At 39.9% G+C, this 20721-nt stretch overlaps 1 protein-coding gene across 35 annotated transcripts in view; it reads right to left on the bottom strand.

The window, feature by feature from the left end:
• NFYC (nuclear transcription factor Y subunit gamma) overlaps nt 1-20721 on the bottom strand; it is a 108063-nt gene that overhangs the window by 47641 nt on the left and 39701 nt on the right. For 12 of the 35 annotated variants that reach the window (XM_054259202.2, XM_035251003.3, XM_078331373.1 and 9 more), the window contains exon 1: nt 11111-11400. The exons of the other annotated variants lie outside the window; for them this stretch is intronic. The gene's annotated coding sequence lies outside the window, so the exon portion shown is untranslated. Of the gene's footprint in view, nt 1-11110; nt 11401-20721 lie in introns of those variants that run through there. 35 annotated transcript variants of the gene reach the window in all.

Raw genomic sequence — 20721 nt, 5'->3', positions numbered from 1 at the left:
TTGTCTGACATATCATTTTGTTTCTGGCACATCCTCAAGGCAAACATGCTTTGCACACAGTGGGGATTCAATACACATCTACCGAATGAACAACACAGGCTCCTCAATAATTTTTTTAATTTAAAAAATTGTTTTCTTTATACAGTGCCTTGCTCTGTTGCCCAAGCTAGAGTGCAGTGACGTGATCATGATTCACTGAAGCCTCAACCTCCTGGGTTCAAGCAATCCTCTCCTGCTCAGCCTCCTGAGCAGCGGGGACTAAAGATGCTTGCCACCATACCTGGCTAATTTTTAAAATTTTTTTGTAAAGACAGGGTCTTGCTAACTTGCCCAGGCTGGTCTCAGACTCCTGGGATCAAGTGATCCTCTCACCCTGGTCTGCCAAAGAGCTGGGATTACAGGTGTGAGCCACTATGCCTGGGCAAGAACTATTTTAAGACCCCAAGTATCCCTGGCCTCATTCTAGGTGGTTTTCTTTGAAATTGACAAATGGGAAAATTCCTTCTTAAGTATCTGTCCTCAGTTGTGCAGTAACCTTTGTGCAGTAATCCAATAGAAGAGCCACAAGCATGGAGATGGAGAAAAACTTGTTCTACTTTGGAAAATGTAGCACAAATGTAGACAATTATCTAATCATAGGTTCCACTGAAAAATGGAAGATTGTGCTGGTGAGTTAATACATCTAAAAACCAGGGATTTGGAGGGATGAGGGAGGCAGAAAATTTTCAGAAAATTAAAAACCTAAAGGGCATTTATAAGAATGTCAATATGAGCTTGGCTGTATTGATTTAGTTGTCTAGATTCTGCTCATTCAGACACACTGTGAATTCTTCCCTCTGCTTAGTGTCTTTTAGCATTGATTTAAATGTTTAAAAGAGAAGAAAGAAAGGAATAGGACATGAAAGGAGACAAATCTTCTAAGCCAACCAAACTCTAAATCTCTCACCTTCATGAATACAACTGTCAGGAACTGAGAACATAAAGACTACTTCAAAGAGTGCAAAGTGACTGAGATAATTATGCTAATCCCTTACATTTGTACACACTTTACACTTTTTAAAGTAGCTTCACATTATTTTATATGTTTCTCACTATAAACACGGAAGATAAACAATACAGGTACAAATATTCCCATCTGATAAAGATACTTTATCCAGGTAGACTGAGGAATTTGGCCGAAATCAACAGGGCAAGTTGTATGCCACAGCTGAAATTAAAATTCATATCCTCTGATTCTCAGTTCTGTGTTCTTTCATTAAATCTTCTCCTTTTACTTTAGAATTGATAACAAAAACTACACAGCTGTGAGCCACCATGCCTGGACAAGTACCTAGACAAGTTTCTTAAGAAAACTCAAAACTTAAGAACCTATAGCTTTCCTCAGCCTGGAACATGAATCCACCAACCCTTTTACTTTTCATTTTCCCGATCATTCTCCTGGAAAAAGTACTCCAAAAAATCAAGATGCCAGATTCTTACACACTCCTTGAGACAAAGTATCACTCTGCCACCAGGCTGGAGTACAGTGGCACAATCTCAGCTTACTGCAACCTCCACTTCCTGGGTTCAAGCGAATTCTCCTGCCTCAGCCCCCCGCCCCAAGTAGCTGGGACTACAGGCGCGCACTACCGTGCCCAGCATTTTTATATTTTTAGTAGAGATGGGGTTTCACCATGCTGGCCCGGATGGGCTCAATCTCTTGACCTCGTGATCTGCCCGCCTTGGCCTCCCGAAGTGCTGGGATTACAGGTGAGAGCCACTGCACCCAGCCCAGATTCTTACACATTTCAAAGTAGAAAGCTTAAACAAGAAAGCTTAACGTTTTCAAGCTTGTTAAACTGCAGTTGCATCAAGGGAGTGGGACTAGGTCATCTAGTTACCAATAGAAAGGATCAGGTAGCCTGGTGATGGGAAGTCACTCTATCCTTTCACTATTATTCAGAAGAACAGCCTTAGACCAGCCGCTTTATTGGAGATATTTCCATTGTTACCCACTTATAGGAGGAATCACCTGGCTAAATTCTAATATAGTGTTTCAAAATTATAGCTGCCGCTACATTGTGAACGTGGTGATAATGTTATCTTAATTATCCAGCCATTTCTCCAAGAAATCATAATTCCTTTGTTGCACCTCACTAGGGGTAAGCAAGAATTATAAATCACAGCTAGGAAATCTAAAGCACCTGATTATTTAAGAACACCATGACTCATCTAAAAATATCAATCTCTGTGGTTCAAGATGAGAAACCAAATTTGGGAGTTACTCAATACATACCACAAAGTGTGCATTCGCATAGCTAAGGAACACCACAGAACACCAAATACAATTCTAAGCACATATCTATTTGGAAAAAGTCCTTCAACTACTTATCTGACCTTAGTGAATTTAGAATTCATTAAAGAGAGCAGTGCTCAATTTTAAATTATCTACCTACTTGTACTATGCTTTGTTCCAAAAAGTGACTGTGTTCACCTATTTTGACAAACACTTTGAAGGGAATTCAATTTGACTGTATGTTTGCTCCCTTTATGATTAGCCTGTTAAGTAGCATATAATATGAGATTCAATGATAACTCTGGGAAAGTTCTGTGCATTTCAGGAGTTCTGTGCTTCTCCAGCAAGTACAGGAAAAAGGGAAGATAGGAGAAAGAATTAGTCCCTAAGATGGACATAGCTATAGACTGTTTTTCATAAACAGTAAGAAAGTGCAGTATAAAGAGTAAAAGCCTTTGTCATTAGGCTCTGCCTTCTATTTTCTCACCCTCACAATGGGGATGATAGTCGTCTGTCCTTACACTAGGTAAATACCAAATAAGAGAATGAGTATGAAATCACTAACTGTAAAGTACTATGCTTCATATAAATACTGCATACTATTACACTGCTTAACCACCTTTAAGGGGAGCTTCATGGACATCTGGCCAGTGAATTTCCAAGAGGAAAATAATCATGGACTTCAGATTATAAATAACCAGGAAAAATGGCTGGAAATTTACCACTATCTCTAGAGAAAAGTTTCTTATTGACTTTTAGATTGAGGATAACTACAACATACGTAGCCTAGAAACTAAATATAGGTGTCTTGTATTAAAAATTCTGCTAAATCCTACAGATGAAGCTAGTCCCATTCCTGGTAATTAATCATGTGTGCTGCTCATTGGTGCTATAATGATCATGTGGCTATAAATTACTTGCTCAGCAAATGCTGCCAAATTCCTACATATGTATTTTTGGTCAGCTTCATGCAGTATGCTGCCATTTGAGATTTTACAAAGCTAAAATCAGTAAGATTAACCCCAATGCAACTCAGCAAATAAAATCCAGTCTTTGTACCGAATGGAGATGTGGTGTACGTACTAATCTCAAGGAAATATTTGTACATCTTCAAAGCAAGTGAAGGTCACCAGATTCTAATGCAGTATTGCCCTGATAAGTAAAATACTTATCACGGCACACAGAGAAAATGTTAATATTAGCTTCTTAAATATTTAACCTATGAGCTGATACTGACGCTCTCATTTAGCTGAACTAGTACTGCGAGGAAGATGTAGGCTCACAATGACACCCTTACCTTGTTGTATATGCCTGGATTAAAGGGAGTTACAGATATTCTCTATTTACTAAACTAACACTTAAAAACCAAGCAAGTAACTTTTTGGAGTAAAGAATATTAATTCATAGATGGGAACTGCACACTCAGATACTAGGGGTGTGCAACCAATAAAAGCTTAGAGAACACCGACCTAGAGGACTCCACCATGCTCATTTCTGGATTTATCAACTTTAGAATCAGACCTTGTTTGTGCTTCCATCTTTGATATGTAGCACTATTCTTCTGTCGATTCTCTTTCTTGATTCCCTCCTGTTTGTCTCCTAGGTTCAGCTATAATCTCTATGAGCCTAAATTTCAAATATATATTACTAATTTTGATATTTCTCCAAAGCTTCAGCCCTGCATGTACAAGCTGCCTGGCTGGACATCTACAACCAGAAAGCTACCCAGAATTGAAACTCACATGCCCCAGATCAAATCTTATCTTTTTTTTCCCCCCAAACTTGCTTCCTAAATTTCCGTTTCTATCCTCCAGTCACCCAGACTTGAAATCTCAGTATCATTTTGCAATTCCTTTTCTCCTCTGTTCCTCAATTCTAATCAGCTATTAAATGCTGTAGTAACAGTGTCCAACAGTGGCCATCTTCTAACCTTTCTTCATTCTACCACTATCTCTGTTCAGACTCTCATCGCCTCCATGTAATAACAATGATGATGATGACTGCCCATGCTCATCACGGGTCACTGCGTGCCAGGTACAATTCTAAGCCTTTTATGTTACTACCTATTTTAAACCTCCTAATAATTCTGTAACGATTGTGAACCTATCATATGAAGTGACTGAGTTATTCAGTTTCTAGTGTCTTCTCAAATTCATTCTACATACATATGTGTAATAAATCTTACAAAAGCGCAGCTCTCATAATGCCATATCACTCTACTACCCTAGATTTTCAATGGTCACCAATGTCAAGCAGAGACCATTCAAATTTCTTAGCCTGGCAAACAAGGCCCTTCAACATCTGAACCAACTTACTTCTCTACACTTCTTTCTTTTAGCACCCCTTCCTGTCCTTAACTCATCTCCTTATGCTCTAGAGCAGCTGACCATTTACTTCTCTCTTTAACCCAAGAAGTACTTTCTGAATCATGATCTTGCTCTTTTTGCTCCCAATGCCTGGAATGCCCTTGTCCCTAACTCACTGAGTCCAACACCCAGTTAAACAGCTTCCCTTCATTCCTAAGCCAAGGTCTCCCCTCCTCTGAATTCTGTGTGTTTTGCTTGTTCTTTCCATATCAGTTTGTAATACTTGATAAACATCATCAGTCTCGGAGTAAAGTTTTATTTGTATACATTTTAAAGTCTCCACAAAAAAGACATGCATGCATGGTCAATTAGTGAAAGGAAGTATAAAAAGCATCCAACTTTAGCATTTCCTTGAAGGTAAGAACTATATAGCTTAGGCAGAGGAAGAAAATTTCATTTTATCTGGATATTTTCAGCCAAGCAGGTATTCCCTTTAGTTTTTCCATGTAATTGAAATTATGGAAACAGATCAAAATGGTAGTACTTCCAAGAAGAAAGGATAACCAAGTGAATTAGCACTGCTTTTTGCTGTGGTTATTTTAGTCTTCTTTCTTTGAACTAAGGAACACAAGGTCACAATGTTATGCTGCTTTAAAGTTAAACATTTACTATGTGTTTTTTTCTTTAGTTCTTCCTTTATACTGGAATTTACCTTCATTCCTTATCCTTCAATTGCCCTTTTTCACTGCAGGTGCTTGACAGTAATGTAATTTAGAATAAGTATTGTAAGCAGAGAAAAACTTTTGGTCAATTATTGAATAGCAGGGTCTGGCTCTGGGATCCTCAAGTGAGAGAGAAGAGTGATAATACAAATAGAACCTGACCACATTATAAAGAGGTGGGCCCCAATACTGAAGTAGCAGAAAGAACAGATTAAGAAAACTAGCCAGGCACAGAAGCTCACACCTGTAAATGCCAGTGCTTTGGGAGGCTGAGGTAGAAGGATCCCTTGAGGACAGGAGTTTAAGACCAGCCAGAGAAAATAGTAAGACTCCATCTTTACAAAAAAAAAAATTCTTTTTTTTTCTTGAGACAGAGTCTCACTCTGTTTGCCCAGGCTAGAGTGCAGTGGCACTATCTCGGCTCACTGCAACCTCCCGGTTCAAGCAATTCTTATGCCTCAGCCTCCCAAGTAGCTGGGACTATGCTAGGCTAATTTTTGTGCTTTTTTAGTAGAGGCTGAGTTTCACCATGTTGGCCTGGCTGGTCTAAAACTCCTGACCTCAAGTAATTAGCCTGGCTTGGCCTCCCAAAATGCTGGGATTACAGGCGTGATCCACCACACCCAGCCAATAATTTTTTTTTTAATTAGCCAGGCCTAGTAGCATGCACCTGTAGTCCCAGTTACTCAGAGACTGAGGTGGGAGGACTGCCTGAGCCCAAGAGTTTGAGGTTGCAGTGATCTATGATTATACCACTACACTCCAGCCTGGGTGAAAGAGCAATACCTTGATTCCAAAAAAAGAAAGAAAAGAAAGAAAACTAAACTTCTGAGAAATTCAGACATGAGGTATATTCTATCCAGCTATGTCTATTATAATTTTCAGTCACAGTAAACTTTAGAACTTAAATATTACATAGCTTACATAATTCAAGTCCACACTCTTTCAATGAACTATCACTTTTATCTAAATATATGAAGGTCATCACCTTCAGAAAAATTAAAAATGTTAAAGTACATTATGGTCTATCAAAAAATATAAAGATAAGAACAAAAACAACCAAAACACACACAAACAGGTAGACAAATAACACCACTTTGCTAATGGGAAAGACTAAAGTCAGCATAGTTAAGATATTATTTTGGGTGTTATATAAACAATGATGCCTATTTTAGTCTTGTCAAATGCTTAAAATAACCCTGGAATCTTTGTTTATTAAATAGGTTAGCTTGCGGACTCACTTTAAGAGCAAGGCTCACACTTGCTTGGGAATCATCTTGTTCCTGAAATGTAGTAAAGAAAAACAAAAACAAAAAATACTAACTGGCATGCAGGTGATGTGTTTGTATACCTTAGTTTACTTCCTCATAATGCATAAAAGTAACCCAGCTCTCTGGAATACCTCACAGGAGAGCACCATTAGCTTCCTAGCCGGTTCTCAGCTTTCTGAATAAGCAACTGGTCGAGGCGATCCCAAAGGACACTAAGTCTGCTGCAGCAGACTTTCTAACCAACCCACTTCAGGTAAAGACTTCTGAACCTCTTCCATGACCCATTTTCTCTGTTCCTTCTATATCCAAAGAGCAAACCTATATAAAAGTGCCAGAAGGAAAAGAAACATGAAAAATAAAAAGTAAAAACAACCTAGAGGAATAAAAGAAACATGCAAAAAATTGAGTGGGACTCAAATCTCCAAACTTGTACAGGCCAGTTTCGAAAAAGCTTCAAGACAGATTAGGACACTTGAACTCAATGGGCCTCAATTTCCCCACTTTGCAAAAAGGGAACTGGATTAGATCCCTAAGTGATTCCCATCAGCCTAATTCAGGAGTATTCAAACTCTGTATGCATATATTATCAGTATAAGGATAAGCAAAAATAATTTCATTCATGAAAACAGCCATGATCAGCTTTTAATACACTTTTTGGGTTACTGAAACCCCCACAAAAGTATGTATCTTCTTTAAAAAAAGAGGCCTTTTCTTGTTTTAAGAACAAAAGCTCAGTGACCATGATTGCTATTTTTAAACCTACACATCCCTGGAACTGAAATTTTACTTGGTAAAGCCAATATCAATTTTGCCAAACCTCACTCTGTCTGAACATGACTCTTTCAACGCACAGATAGGAAGCAGACACCAGTGCTGACTGACCATGCCCAAGAGGAAGTGACTTAATAGGACAGGAAATCAAACAGATCACAAAATATCAACCCCACCCCTGGGGGGAGAAGGAAGTCCTAAAAATAAATGACACTAGGCATGAGGACTAGATTAGAAAGAAACCCCCTTGAGTTTCCACCAATTATGTTAGGACGGTATCTCATAGTAGGTATCAACTGTGTGAAGTTTATGCTAGTGTTTAGATTTTTGATGAGAGATCAATCATTTCTTTTTTTAAAAGTGTTCATCCCACAGTTGGGTACAGTGGCTCAAGCCTGTAATCCCAGCACTTTGGGAGGCCAAGGTAAGAGGATCACTTAAGCCCAGGAGTTGGCAACAAATCAAGACCCAGACTCTATTTAAAAAAAAAAATCAAGTGGGCACAGTGGCACATGCCTGTAGTCCCAGCTTCTTAGGAGGCTGAGGTAGGAGGATTGCTTGAACCCAGGAGATGGAGGCTGCATTGAGTCATGATCGTGACACAGCACTCCAGCCTGGCACACCAGCCTTGGCAACAGAACGAGACCCTATCTGCCACAACAACAACAAAAAAGCATTCATCTACCATTTACTTGCTTACTACACTGCAGGCTATAACTATCTCCCATGCTTGAAAACTAAAAGAAAGGATAATCACAAAGCAAACCAAAAAATGGTTCCAGTTTACTTTATAAATATTTGGTATACATACTAAAAATGTAAACTCTGCTTGGTAAACATCTGCAACCACTACAACTTACCTGCATTATAACACAAATCTCATAATGCAAAAGGAACTGGCTCCCAGATTTTATTCTGAGACGTTCCTATATCTAACAAGACTTTTTAAAAATCAGCATACCCGTTTCATCTTATTCTGAGAGGCCCTTAAAATTTGTCAAAGGGGTTAAAATTCTTTCACAGAAATCTTGATGAGTAAAGGATTGATGGTCTGAATGTATGCATTAAAGAAATAGGGTCATGTCAGCATAAATATGAATATACAGGTGAAAGCAGTTTGAAAGGAAATGTGTCAGGTTTAAACTAACTCCTTTGTAAAAATATTAAAATACTGGCATTTTTTTATTTGATACTATACGTTCCTTCATAAACTTTTCATCCCCCACCCAAATAGTCTGAATTAGTAACAACTAACATTATGTAGGTCTTCACAATTTACAAAGTACTTTGACATACATGATCTCATTCAAGACTCACCACTAAATAAGAAGGCACTATTTTTAGGTTCCATTTTTACTTGTGAGGAAGCTAACTGCTAAATGGCTGACTTGCCCAAACCTATAAAGCTGGTGATAAAGGTGACTAGGGCTTGAACACAGACCTCTTGAATTTAAATGGTTTGTACCATGCTGCCTCAAATATTGTGATCAGAGCAAATAAATGTCCACATCTCTAGACCCCATCTAAGCCTCCCCCACTTACACACACAGCCACCGATGCCCTAAGTTACAGTTAGCTCTCTAGAAGGTCTTTGCTCTTTCTGGAAGCAAAGTTTTCTTCATTTGTTTAGGAAACATTTATCTGGCTAAAGTGTTAAACACCATTTGACAAACACTAGAAAATATCTTAGTCACCAAAGGTCTTGCACAGGCATGCCCATGTGCATTTTTCCAGGTAGTGGGTCAGATTCTCAAAGAGTTTATGATCCAAAAATGGTGAAGAACCTAGGCTAGAGGCAGTGGCTGGGCGTCTTTCCAAGAACCCAAATCCACAAAGTTCTTAAGTTTATGGTTTAAACCTCACACTGTACCACACCTTCACTTTTGCCTCCCCTGCTGCAGGACTTCTCCTAGGGCCAATAGGATCAATTCAGTACCTACAACTGTTTTTTAAATCATATATAAAACCTGGAACAATTGATAGTATATAAATAATCAATGACTTTTAAAAATAAATTTAAATCAAAATAATTACCTCTTAAAATGTAATCCTTAACACATACTTCTTTCTTTTAGGACTTAAATTACCAGAATGAACAGTTTATTATAAGCATTTCAACCCCCAAAAAGTTTCATAAATACAACTACTCTGAACTCCTAAAATACCCCCTTCACTAAGAACCCTCTAGATGACAAAGAAGACAAGGTAGCATGCAAGGAATTCTGAATCTGTTAGGCAGTTCACTCAACCATCATACCAAAAGAATTTAGAATTTTTTGCTGGGGGAGGGAAGTAAAAAGAGTGGGAGAAAGAATGAAAGCAGCCCTATTGTCTTATTGCCTGAGAATTCCTAATTTGAATCTATAACATATTCCTACTAACCACTCGACTTGAATATCAGAAGTACAGTCTCTTTTCATCTTAAATAGAGCTGTTCAGTCCAAATTTGTATAAACAAACTTTGTCCTTCAATCTTTCAACTCCTCGGCAATTTTTCAAGGTCACTTTTGCAAGCAACGACAGAGGCCTGCATCCAGGAACTTTGACTTGCTATATCATTCCAATTCCAAAAACCCCAAATCTAAGTCCTGTCAGTCCTCTCAGGTAAATCCTTTTTTAGAGGGGAAGCTACAGAAGGCAAATCAACACCCTCGAAACTTCTCTAATAGGGCCTTCTCCTTCTCCCTACCCAGAGACTGAGTGCTGCTGGCTCACGGCTCCACACTGAGTCTGCTGCAGAAATGTTCCAATGACCTTCATTCCGTATTTGCAAATAAAAAGAAAACAAAGAATTGCTTTTTAAAATCAGGTTATTACAGATCCTAGTATGTGGGATTGAAGATTTCACTGTTCATAAGAACTGGCTGGTTACTGATTAGCAACTTACATTACCTTTATATCACTAAAGAGAAATATATATATATATTATATATATAAATATTATATATATAATATATATATATATCAAGGGCAAAAGACAGGGTGCCTATACTTTTAACTTTCCTATTCACAAACTGCAGGATTTTAAATATTTCATATGGAAAAATGAAAAGCACTTTGCTCATATCATTTTAAAGAACTAAATTAACACCTGACAAAATGTGTGAAATCTGTGGAAAAAGATTTGCTCTTGTCACTGTCAATATAAGTGAAAATGTTTCTCACCAGCATTCTAAGCTAAAATGTGCATTAAAAACAAAGATTGTTACTACATTAATTAGTACTTATAAGAATCTAGAGCTAGACAGGTAAATCAAAAAAGTTATGGGAAATTTTCACATTGGCATGTGGGCCTTTACCATTAGAACCTGCAGCAGTGCAAATCATATTTTCACACAAATTTCTAACAGCGACAGTGTTGCTTCCATCTCTGAAAACACAGATGTCAACAAAGTGCGTGGAAATAGAAAAACTCTTAAAACAACTCAGCTTATTCCGTAGGAAAGCTTCAGTGCACTTGAACAAAGGAAAATTATTTGGAAAACAGTTAAGTTTACCCAATGCAAAGAGAAAAGTGCTTTGCTTCTGTGTGCCCCTGAAAAACGATTAGCCTTTCTCCATGTACCTGATCTTGTCGATACCCAACTAGGAAAGAAATCCTAGTTGAAGGACATGCAACATCTAAACACAGCAAGGTATTCTAGGTGCACCAAAAGGTATGCATGGAATGTAAAGTGGCCATTTTCTGAACAGTGCAACTTGTCTACACTCTCTGAGGCTAAACAGTTTCTATCATTTCAACACAAAACAAAGAATTAAACTTACCGGGAACTGCATTAATTTTACATGTAGTTATTTATACCTCCTCGGACTGGGAGAATTTAAGTCACTCCTATCCCTCCCCCCCAAAGGACGGAGGAAACAAAAGGCAGCAGGAGATGCAGAAACCTGAGTCTGGAATGTCCACTCCAGTAAAAACCCGAACAGCTGTCCTCCCACCCCCCAACAAACTATTCGCCATTTTTCTTTGTCTTTCAGCTGACCCCTGCCTCAGTGAAAAACTCCGAGGCTCCAATGAAGCCCTGCAGCCTCCTTCCACTTTAACAGTCAAAGGCATTCAATCTAGCATGCTATTTGACACCAAACCTTGCCTCCACAGTAGTCCCATTGGCTGAACTGCTTTATTGGCTAAGAACACAAAGCCACGATTGGCTGTTCACGTCATCAGTTACCTCTTTTGTACACTTCCTGTTTTAAAGTTACCTTGAGAAGCAGAACAGGGGTCAGATTCAGACTTCAAACTATGGGGAACTCTAAGGTGTGGAAATGCCCAGCAGATGCACATAGCAGTTGCACTAGGACATCATGTGCTTCTAAAACAGAATACTGAAAATTTATAATTGTTCTTAAAAACAAGCCAAAGGGTTGTTACTGTTCCCACCCACGGGATTTCTTATTGGCTGTCAGAGTTCCATTTAAAAAATTTAAGGTAATTTAACTGCTTCTGATTGGCCATCAAAGATGTCTGTAAGATATTGCTATGGTAGCCTATGGCAATAGATCAGAGAAGCAATGTGCACAAGGTCGGAAAGTTGTGAACGTCTTCAGTTTTCTGTTGAGCATTAACAGAAGAAGAAAAAGAAAACTAGGTACGGCTAATCCAAAGAAAATGCAGCTTCTTTAACACTAACAAAGAATGATGCCAATGGTCATACGATAGTTTGCAAGATTTCTAAAAGGCATCTGTCATTATGTTAGTGGCACTTTAAAAGCACAGATTGGTATCAAGGCAAAGCACTTTATTTTAAAACACAAACTAAATAGGAAAAGTTTAAGGTAATGTATGAAGTCAATGGTAGGAACAGTGGCATTTCCAGAAAGTCAACCAGGAACCCAAGAAGGAAATAAAATGATAAAGGGGGGGGAGGGGGAATGACAAAGAAGTTAGAAATCAATGAATACAATCATCCCTTGGTATCCATGGGAGACTGGTTCCAGGATACTCCCCAGCCAACCCTCTCATGGATACCAAAATCCGTGGGTGCTCAAGTCCCTAATATAAAATGGTCTAGTACTTGCATAAAACCCTTGCACATTCCCATGTATACTTTTTTTTAAGAGATGGTGTCTCACTATGTTGCTAGGCTAGAATGCAGTGGCTATGCCGGCATAATCAGGGCACTACAGCTTCGAACTCCTGAGCTCAAGCAATCCTCCCACCGCAGCCTCCAAAGTAGGTGAAACCACAGATGCATGTCACCTTGCCCAGCTTGTTATATACGTTAAATCATCACTAGGTTATGTATAATACCTAGTAAAATGTAAATGCTATGTATGTAGTTGTTATACTGTATTGCTTAGAAAATAATAACAAGGAAAAAAGTCTGAACATGTTCTGTACAGACATAATTTTTAAAAAATATTTTTTACCCACGGTTGGCTGAATCCATAGATGCAGAGGGCTGATGATATATTATTAAAAGCACATTATAATTTGATGAACTAACTAATTTATTTAGGGCAGTCACAGAGTTTGACATCAGAGAGGATAAATTCTTTCTTTCTTTTTTAAGATAGGCTCTGGCTCTGTCATCCAAGCTGGGTGTTGCTGGGGTATAGAGGCATGATCTTGGCTCACTGCAGCCTCTGCCTCCTGGGCTCAAGCAATCTTCCCACCTCAGCCTCCTGAGTAGCTAGGACTACAGACATGTGCTACCTTGCCCAGCTAATTTTTGTATTTCTTTTCTTTTTTTTCTTAATTGATAGAGAGGGGCTCTCATCATGTTGCCCAGGCTGGTCTGGAACTCCTGGGCTGAAGGAGTCCTCCTGTCCCTGCCTCCCAACGTGCTGGGATTATAGGTATGAACCACTGTGCTAGCTGAGGACAAATATTTTTCTCCCTTTGTTTTGTTTTTTTTTTTTTTTTTTTTGAGATGAGTTTCACTCTGTTGCCTAGACTGGAGTGCAGTGGCGCAATCTTGACTCACTGCAACCTCCACCTCCTGGGTTCAAGTAATCCTACTGAGTAGCTGGGACTACAGGTACCCACCACCACGCCTGGCTAATTTTTGTATTAGTAAAGACAGCATTTGACCATTTAGGCTGACCTTGAACTCCTGACTTCAAATGGTCCACCTGCCTTGGCCTTCCAGCGCTGGGATTACAGGTGTGAGCCACCGCACCCCACCCTTCTACCATATCTTCTTCTTCTTTTTGTTTTTAGACAGAGTCTTCCTCTATCACCTAGGCTAGAGTGCAGTGGCACAATCTTGGCTCACTGGAACCTCCACCTCCCAAGTTCAAGCGATTCTCCTGCCTCAGCCTCCCAAATAGCTGAGATTACAGGTGTACACAACCACGCCCAGCTAATTTTCATGGTTTTAATAGAGACAAGGTTTCACCACATTGGCCAGGCTAGTCTCAAACTCCTGACCTCAGGTGATCCGCCCACCTGCCTCAGCCTCCCAAAGGGCTGGGATTACAGGCATGAGCCACCATGCCCAGCCCCATATTTTTAAGGATAAGCACAGCAGAGTTGATCTCAGTAGAGATATTATAAGTATTCTTACTTGTCTCACTGTGGTTACTGAAAACATTCCAGGGTACTGAAGTCTACCAGTGGTAGTCAAAGATTTTTTTATGGATTTTGGACCAACTGTTTAGGTTTTTTAAGAGGTAGCTCCTAACATGGTAAAAATCAATCAGTATGTTTTTCTTTTTTTTGCAAAACATTCAAATACAAACATCTTACCATTCATTACCTGAGGCCTTTAACAATCTTCTTGCATCTGCTTCCTCCCATCAAAGCTAAACATCCTATTACTGAAAAACATAGTTGTTTTGCTAGGTGGATGAGATCTTTTCTAGAAATTCCTGATTTGACCATACATGAGAATTCATCCCTGCAGAGATTTAGTAGGGACCCGAAATAGAAGCAAGGTGGTCTGTCCTATCACTTTGCCATTCTCTACATACATTCCATTCATTTCCCATGATGAAATGAAATCATTTCTGAACACCAACTAGTGCCAGGTTCTGTGCTAGGCATATTACAGACTCTACCCCTCTAATTCTCATTACAATTCCCTGTTACCTGTGAGAAAGAGGTTCAAAGAAGTTAAAAAACTCACCCCTAACCATACATTTAGATTCAATCTACGGTCCCACCTAGAGTGGTACTCTTTCCACTGCACCACACTGCTTACCAAGACATGGAGCACCTCAGGGCACATCCAGGGAAATTCTTAGGTGCCATATATATGCGTGTGTAGATAGCATAACCATTATCCAACTTCAACAAATTTAAAAATTAAAAATCTAGGCCAGGTGTGGTGGCTCATGCCTGTAATCCCAGCATTTTGGGAGGCCACGGAAGGAAGATTACTCGAGCTCGGGGATTTGTGACCGGCCTGGGTAACATAGTAAGACCCCATCTTTTTTACTTTTTTTTTTTTGAGACAAAGTTTCGCTCTTGTTGCCCAGGCAGCATAATGGTGCAATCTCGGCTCACTGCAACTTCTACCTCCCAGGTTCAAGCAATTCTCCCACCTCAGCCTCCCAAGTAGCTGAAACTGGAGGCATGCGCCATCACATCCGGCTAATTTTGTATTTTTAGTAGAGATGGGGTTTCTCCATGTTGGTCAAGCTGGTCTTGAACTCCCAACCTCAGGTGATCTGCCCGCCTCAGCCTCCCAAAGTGCTGTGATTAGAGGCATGAGCCACCACGCCCAGCTGCAAGACCCCATCTTTACAAAAAACACAAAAATTAGCTAGGTGTAATGGCATGTGCCTGTGGTCCCAGTTACTTTGGAAACTGAGACAGGAGGATCACTTGAGCCCAGGAGGTCGAGGCTGCAATGAGCCGTTACTGTCCCACTGCTGCACTCCAGCCTGGGTGACAGAGTGAGACTCTATCTCAAATACATAAACAAATAAATAAATATTAAAATTTAAAATCTGATTGTTAAATTTGATCTGCCAGTTACAGACCTAGCTAAATATTGACAAAATAGTACCCTGTAAGTTGTTACAAATTTTGCTACTAAATTATTAGAAACATTTATCCAGTAACAAACCACATTTATAAGGACATGAAACAACTACAACTAAATAAATCATTAACAAGAGTACACTGTTAAAATTTGAAGGGGTTGTGAGACAATTTCACAATGACATCCAAATAAAGAGTTTGGTATGTTAACAGGATGTGTTACAGGTACAGTAATTCTTTTCTCAAAAGTTTGCAGATTCTGAATAGCTATTCCCAGCCTGGGAAGAAAAGGCAGAAGGCCAACAAGCTAGTTGTTGGCCTTACCTGTACTGGAGTTTCTCTTAACCCCAGAACACCTGAGGGCCAGTCAGCTGACAACGCAAAGAAGCTCATCTGAAGGGTGGAAATGGGAGGCAGAAGAATAGGGAGAACACGTTCATAATCTTGCTGATTCTTAGTGCCAATATGGCAAAACAACTAAGCACTTGGAAGTCAGGCAGTGTTGGTTTCAAATTCTGACTCTACTTATTAATTATATGACACTGAACTAACCCTGAGCCTCAGTTTCCTCAACTATAATGTATAGATATCACCATGTATATCAGAGAGCCACTGTAAGGATTTAACAAGCTAATATATGTAAAGCATATTGTACTATGCCTGAATAAGCACTGAAAAAATGGAAAATATTAAATGTCATCCAATTCAACCTCCTTGATTTACAGAAGGTTAAGTTTCAGAGAGGGAAAAGACCTGCTTAAGGCCCTAACGCTACTTTGAGGAAATACCTCTCTTCTATCTCTAGCACACTCTGCAGTCCTGCAGAAAGCAATTCCTTAGCCATAAAGGACAGTATGGGAAGACTGCCAGGTGCCATAAAATTCTCCAGTTTTTATGCTGAAAACCCATGCTTTTCACCACTAATCGCAGCGAACATCTCATCACTATTCCAAAAGCTGGCCCTTCCACTCTGCACTGGATATACGAGATTAAACCAATCATGACCTCTGACACTCTGTGAAGGTCTTCAGCATCAGTACTTGGCAGTTTGCAAGGAAAACACTTCAACTCTTACTTCTCATCAACACATACCTTAGAACTCAAGCCACACTGGGAAGATAACTCAAATTATTCTTGAATTTCCATTTAGCAGCTGAATCCATTCACTTACTATAGCTTTCTCTTCTCCTGCGTGTCTTTACTGTGGACTAAGAACCTAATGGAACCTCTAGGATTTCAGCTAACATTCTTCCCTGGTTCTGGATCTCAGCAGCCCTCTACACCAGAAAACTGCATCTTCTTACCCTAAAAAACACTCAACTCATAATGAGACAAAACCAGTAACTCTGGTTACATGGTTGAAGCTTCAATACTCTCAAAGAAGGTAAGGTGAGAATTGATGCTCTTGGTTGGGAGACTGATTTTTGAATTACAGCTACCTGCTTACTAGCTGTATGATATTGGCCAAGATACTTAACTATTTCTGAGCTCACTTCCTCATGTGTAAAATGGAAGAAATAACACCAACTCACAGGAGTGTTGAGGCTTAAATAAGTGAAAGCACTCAACATATTATCAGGAATGTGGTAGGTGCCCAATTAATATCTAAATATACATTTGTTTATATAGCATGTACACATATTATTATTTTTTTAACAAGCCTTTCTTTTTTTACATACATTTAACTCTATTTTACAGATGATAACATGCTTCTTTTACCAGAGAAGGGCTTCTTGAAGGCAGCAAGTATCTTATTTTTATCCACATATATTAATCCCCAAAGCATAAAGATATAAATCAAATCTGATTCTAGCCACGTGTCAGAGAAATAACAGGGAGTAGCAGGGACTCAGGAAAACTGGCAAGTGTGTGTCCCATCTAAAGGAGTGACCACTGCACAGCTCCAACTGAAAAGGGCCATGTAGGAACCCTGGTTCACTGCAATAAGAGTTTCTTTTTTCTTTTTTTTGAGTCAGAGTTAGTTGCCCAGGCTGGAGGGCAGTGGCATGATCAGAGCTCACTGCAGCCTTTACCTCCTGGGCTCAAGTGATCCTCCTGCCTCAGCCTTCTGATTAAGTAGGACCACAGGCACGTGCTACCATGTCCAGCTAATTTTTATTCTTATTTTTGTAGAGATGGAGTCTCCCTATGTTGCCCAGGCTAGTTTCAAACTCCTGGGCTCAAGTGATCCTTCCACCTCAACCTCCCAAAATGCTGGGTGCAGATTATAGGCGTGAGCCTATAATCTGCACCCAGCCCAGATTCTTTAGAAGAAGTAAAAGACAGATTGTTTTAATGTCAAATCTTTCTATTTTAAATTTTGGTTCAAGTTTAAAAAAAATTATAGCCAGGCGCAGTGGCTCACACCTGTAATCCCAGCATTTTGGGAGGCCAAGGCAGGCAGATCACGAGGACAGGAGTTTGAGACCAGCCTGGCCAACGGTGAAACCCCCTCTCTACTAAAAAAAATACAAAAAATTAGCCAGGCATATTGGCAGGCATGTGTAGTCCCAGCTACTCAGGAGGCTGAGGCAGGAGAATTGCTTGAATCCAAGAGGCGGAGGTTGTGGTGAGCCAAGATTGCAGGCACCATTGCACTCCATGGGCAACAAAAGCAAAACTCCATCTCCAATATATATATATATTCTAAGCAAATCAAAGAAAATTGAGGACTGCCAGATTAAAACTTCTGACCCATTATCTTTTACCCAACTTGGGCCTGAACAACTAGTAGCTATTTCTCAAATCAGATGAAATCAAATCCACCTTCAAGGTTCAACAAACAAAAATGTATTTATACATCTTCAAAATAATCTGACAGAAGTTCTGAAGATAATCCCCAAAAAAGGCCCAGAAACATTCTGAGCAAAGACCACATCATTAGAATAAAGGAACACTGCACTGGTGCTCAGTAAATGGTTACTCAGTGAATGAAGGAATGAAATAAACTAATAAATGAACCTTAACAGGATGATAAATTCTGAATTATTTGTTTTTTTGAAAATAAGTTATATTCTCCAAAGCATAAATTAAGACCAATGGATGGGAAATTATTCTGCAAGGACCCACTTCAGCTTTCAGAGCTGTCCAAAGATGACACAACTTGCCTTAGAAGTGGCTGTTTGAACACTTGACAGGGATGTGTAAAGGCAACATGAGAGAGAGAGCAGCCATGTGCAGCAGCAGCAGCAGCAGCAGACGCAAGAAAAAAGCCCAATCTTTGCAGCTAGACAGATTTAGATTTTAATCCCTCCTCACCACTTTTCAGGTGAGTGACTTCATGCTAGTTATTTAACCCCATTGAGGCCAGTTTCCTGCACTAAAACATCTTGCAAGGTTTTAAGGCTTAGGATAATTTCATTTGTTATAAGCATAGCCGCTGTGCTAAATAACCTCTGGAAATCCTAAACAAGACACAGTTCCTGTCCTTAAGGAGATTAAAGTCTACTGTTAAGAAAGAGGAATGTTAAAATAGACAATCATAATGCTGTACATTAAGAGTTACAACACAGGCAAATGCAAAATGCTACTGGAGGACAAAAGTATGGCACATAACCCAGGACTTAAGTAAGTTTTAGGCTGGTCAGAGGAAGCTTCTTGGGAGATTTAAAATCCTGAGAATAAAAGCCAAGTTAGACAAAGCAAACTGCATGTGCAAAGGCCTGAAGCTGACAGAAAGCATTACCTTCCTGAAAGGGCTGCAGTTTGGTATAGCAGCAGCCCAGAAGCAAGCAGCTAGTAAAGTTAGAAAGGGAGGCCAGGGGCAGTTGTTCATGCCTATAATCCCAGCACTTTGGGTGGTCAACTGAGATCAGGAGACCAGCCTGGCCAACATGGTGAAACCCCATCTCTACTAAAATGCAAAAATTAGCTGGGCGTGGTGGCAGACTACCATGAGAGGCTGAGGCAGGAGAATCACTTGAACCTGGGAGGTAGAGGGTGCAGTAAACCAAGATGGTGCCACTGCACTCCAGCCTGAGCAAGAGAGAGAAACTCCCTCTCAAAAGAAAGAAAGGTAAACAGGGTTGGACAAAGCTAAGATACTAGAACTTTATTCTAATGATAATAAGGAACCAGTGAGTCTCAAACATGGGACTGGCACAATCAGTCCCATGTTTAAAGTGTAATTCTAATGGTGCCAGCCCCATGTTTAAGATTCTTTAGCTCCTTACCACTGGGTATAGTGTGGACAATAAGCCGGAGTACGGGACAGGGTGGGAGGATGCCAGCACACTAGACCACCTACTAACGTGGAAGATAGGATGGTAAAGTTATCTGGTTACTGGAAAATGCAGTAGTGAAGACACTGAGTTCAAGATCAGGCTTGACAACAAAGCAGGACCCTGTCTCTACAAAAATTAAAAAATAAAAAATTAGCCAGGCATGGTGACGCACTTGTAGTCTTAGCTATTTGGGAGGCTAAAGCAGGAAGATTTCTTGAGCCTAGGAATTTGGCGTTACAGTGAGCTATGATCGTGCCACTGCACTTCAGCCTGGGGACACAGTGAGACCCTGTCTCTAAAATAAAAAATAAGCTAGGTGTGGTGGCTCACACCTGTAATCCCAGCACTTTGGGAGGCTACAGCAGGCAGATCACTTGAGGTCTAGGAGTTCAAGATCAGCCTGGCCAACATAAGGAAATCCCGTCTCTACTAAAAATACAAAAATTAGTCGGTCATGGTGGTATGCGCCTGTAATCCCAGCTACTCAGGAGGCTGAGGCAGAAGAATTGCTTGAACCTGAGATGCAGAGGTTGCAGTGAGCTGAGATCACGCCACTGCACTCCAGCCTAGGCAACAGAGTGAGACTCCATCTCAAAAAGACCATAAAAAATAAAAAATAAGCCAGGCACAGTGGCTCACACCTATAATCCCAACACTCTGGGAGGCCAAGGTAGGAAGATCACTTGAACCGAACAATTTGAGACTAGCCTGGGCAACATAGCAAAACCTCGTCACTACAAACAATAAAAAAATTAGCTGGGTAGGCATGGTGCTACATCCCTACAGTCCCAGCTACTCAGGAAGCTGAGGCAGGAGGATCACCTGAACCCAGGAGATCAAGGTTGCATTAAGCTATGATCATACCGCACTCCAGCCTGGGCAACAGAGTGAGAACCCACCTCAAAACAATTAATTAATTAAAATGAAAAATAAAGAAGATTTAAAAATTGGTAAGACCCAGTGGTTAATAAAGCATGTAGAACAAAAACACTGTGCTATGCCTGATAAATAGCATGTACTCAAAAAATGGTACCTGCTACTATTATTATTGTTATTGGCAATTGGATTAGACGACCTTTGAAATCACATTCATCCCTAAGTGTCTATGTTACCTTGAAGACGTATCTTGTTCTCAGAAAAATCCTTTCCCACAATTACCAAGCTATCTTATGCAAAATGATTCATTTCTTATTCATAGACTATACCAGAACTGCTCAACTGGG

The sequence above is a fragment of the Callithrix jacchus genome, chromosome 7 (assembly GCF_049354715.1).
Source record: "Callithrix jacchus isolate 240 chromosome 7, calJac240_pri, whole genome shotgun sequence".
NCBI classification, from domain to species: domain Eukaryota; kingdom Metazoa; phylum Chordata; class Mammalia; order Primates; family Cebidae; genus Callithrix; species Callithrix jacchus.
The sequence above is the reverse complement of the archived record's forward strand: the minus strand, read 5'-3'. Positions and strand labels throughout refer to the sequence as shown.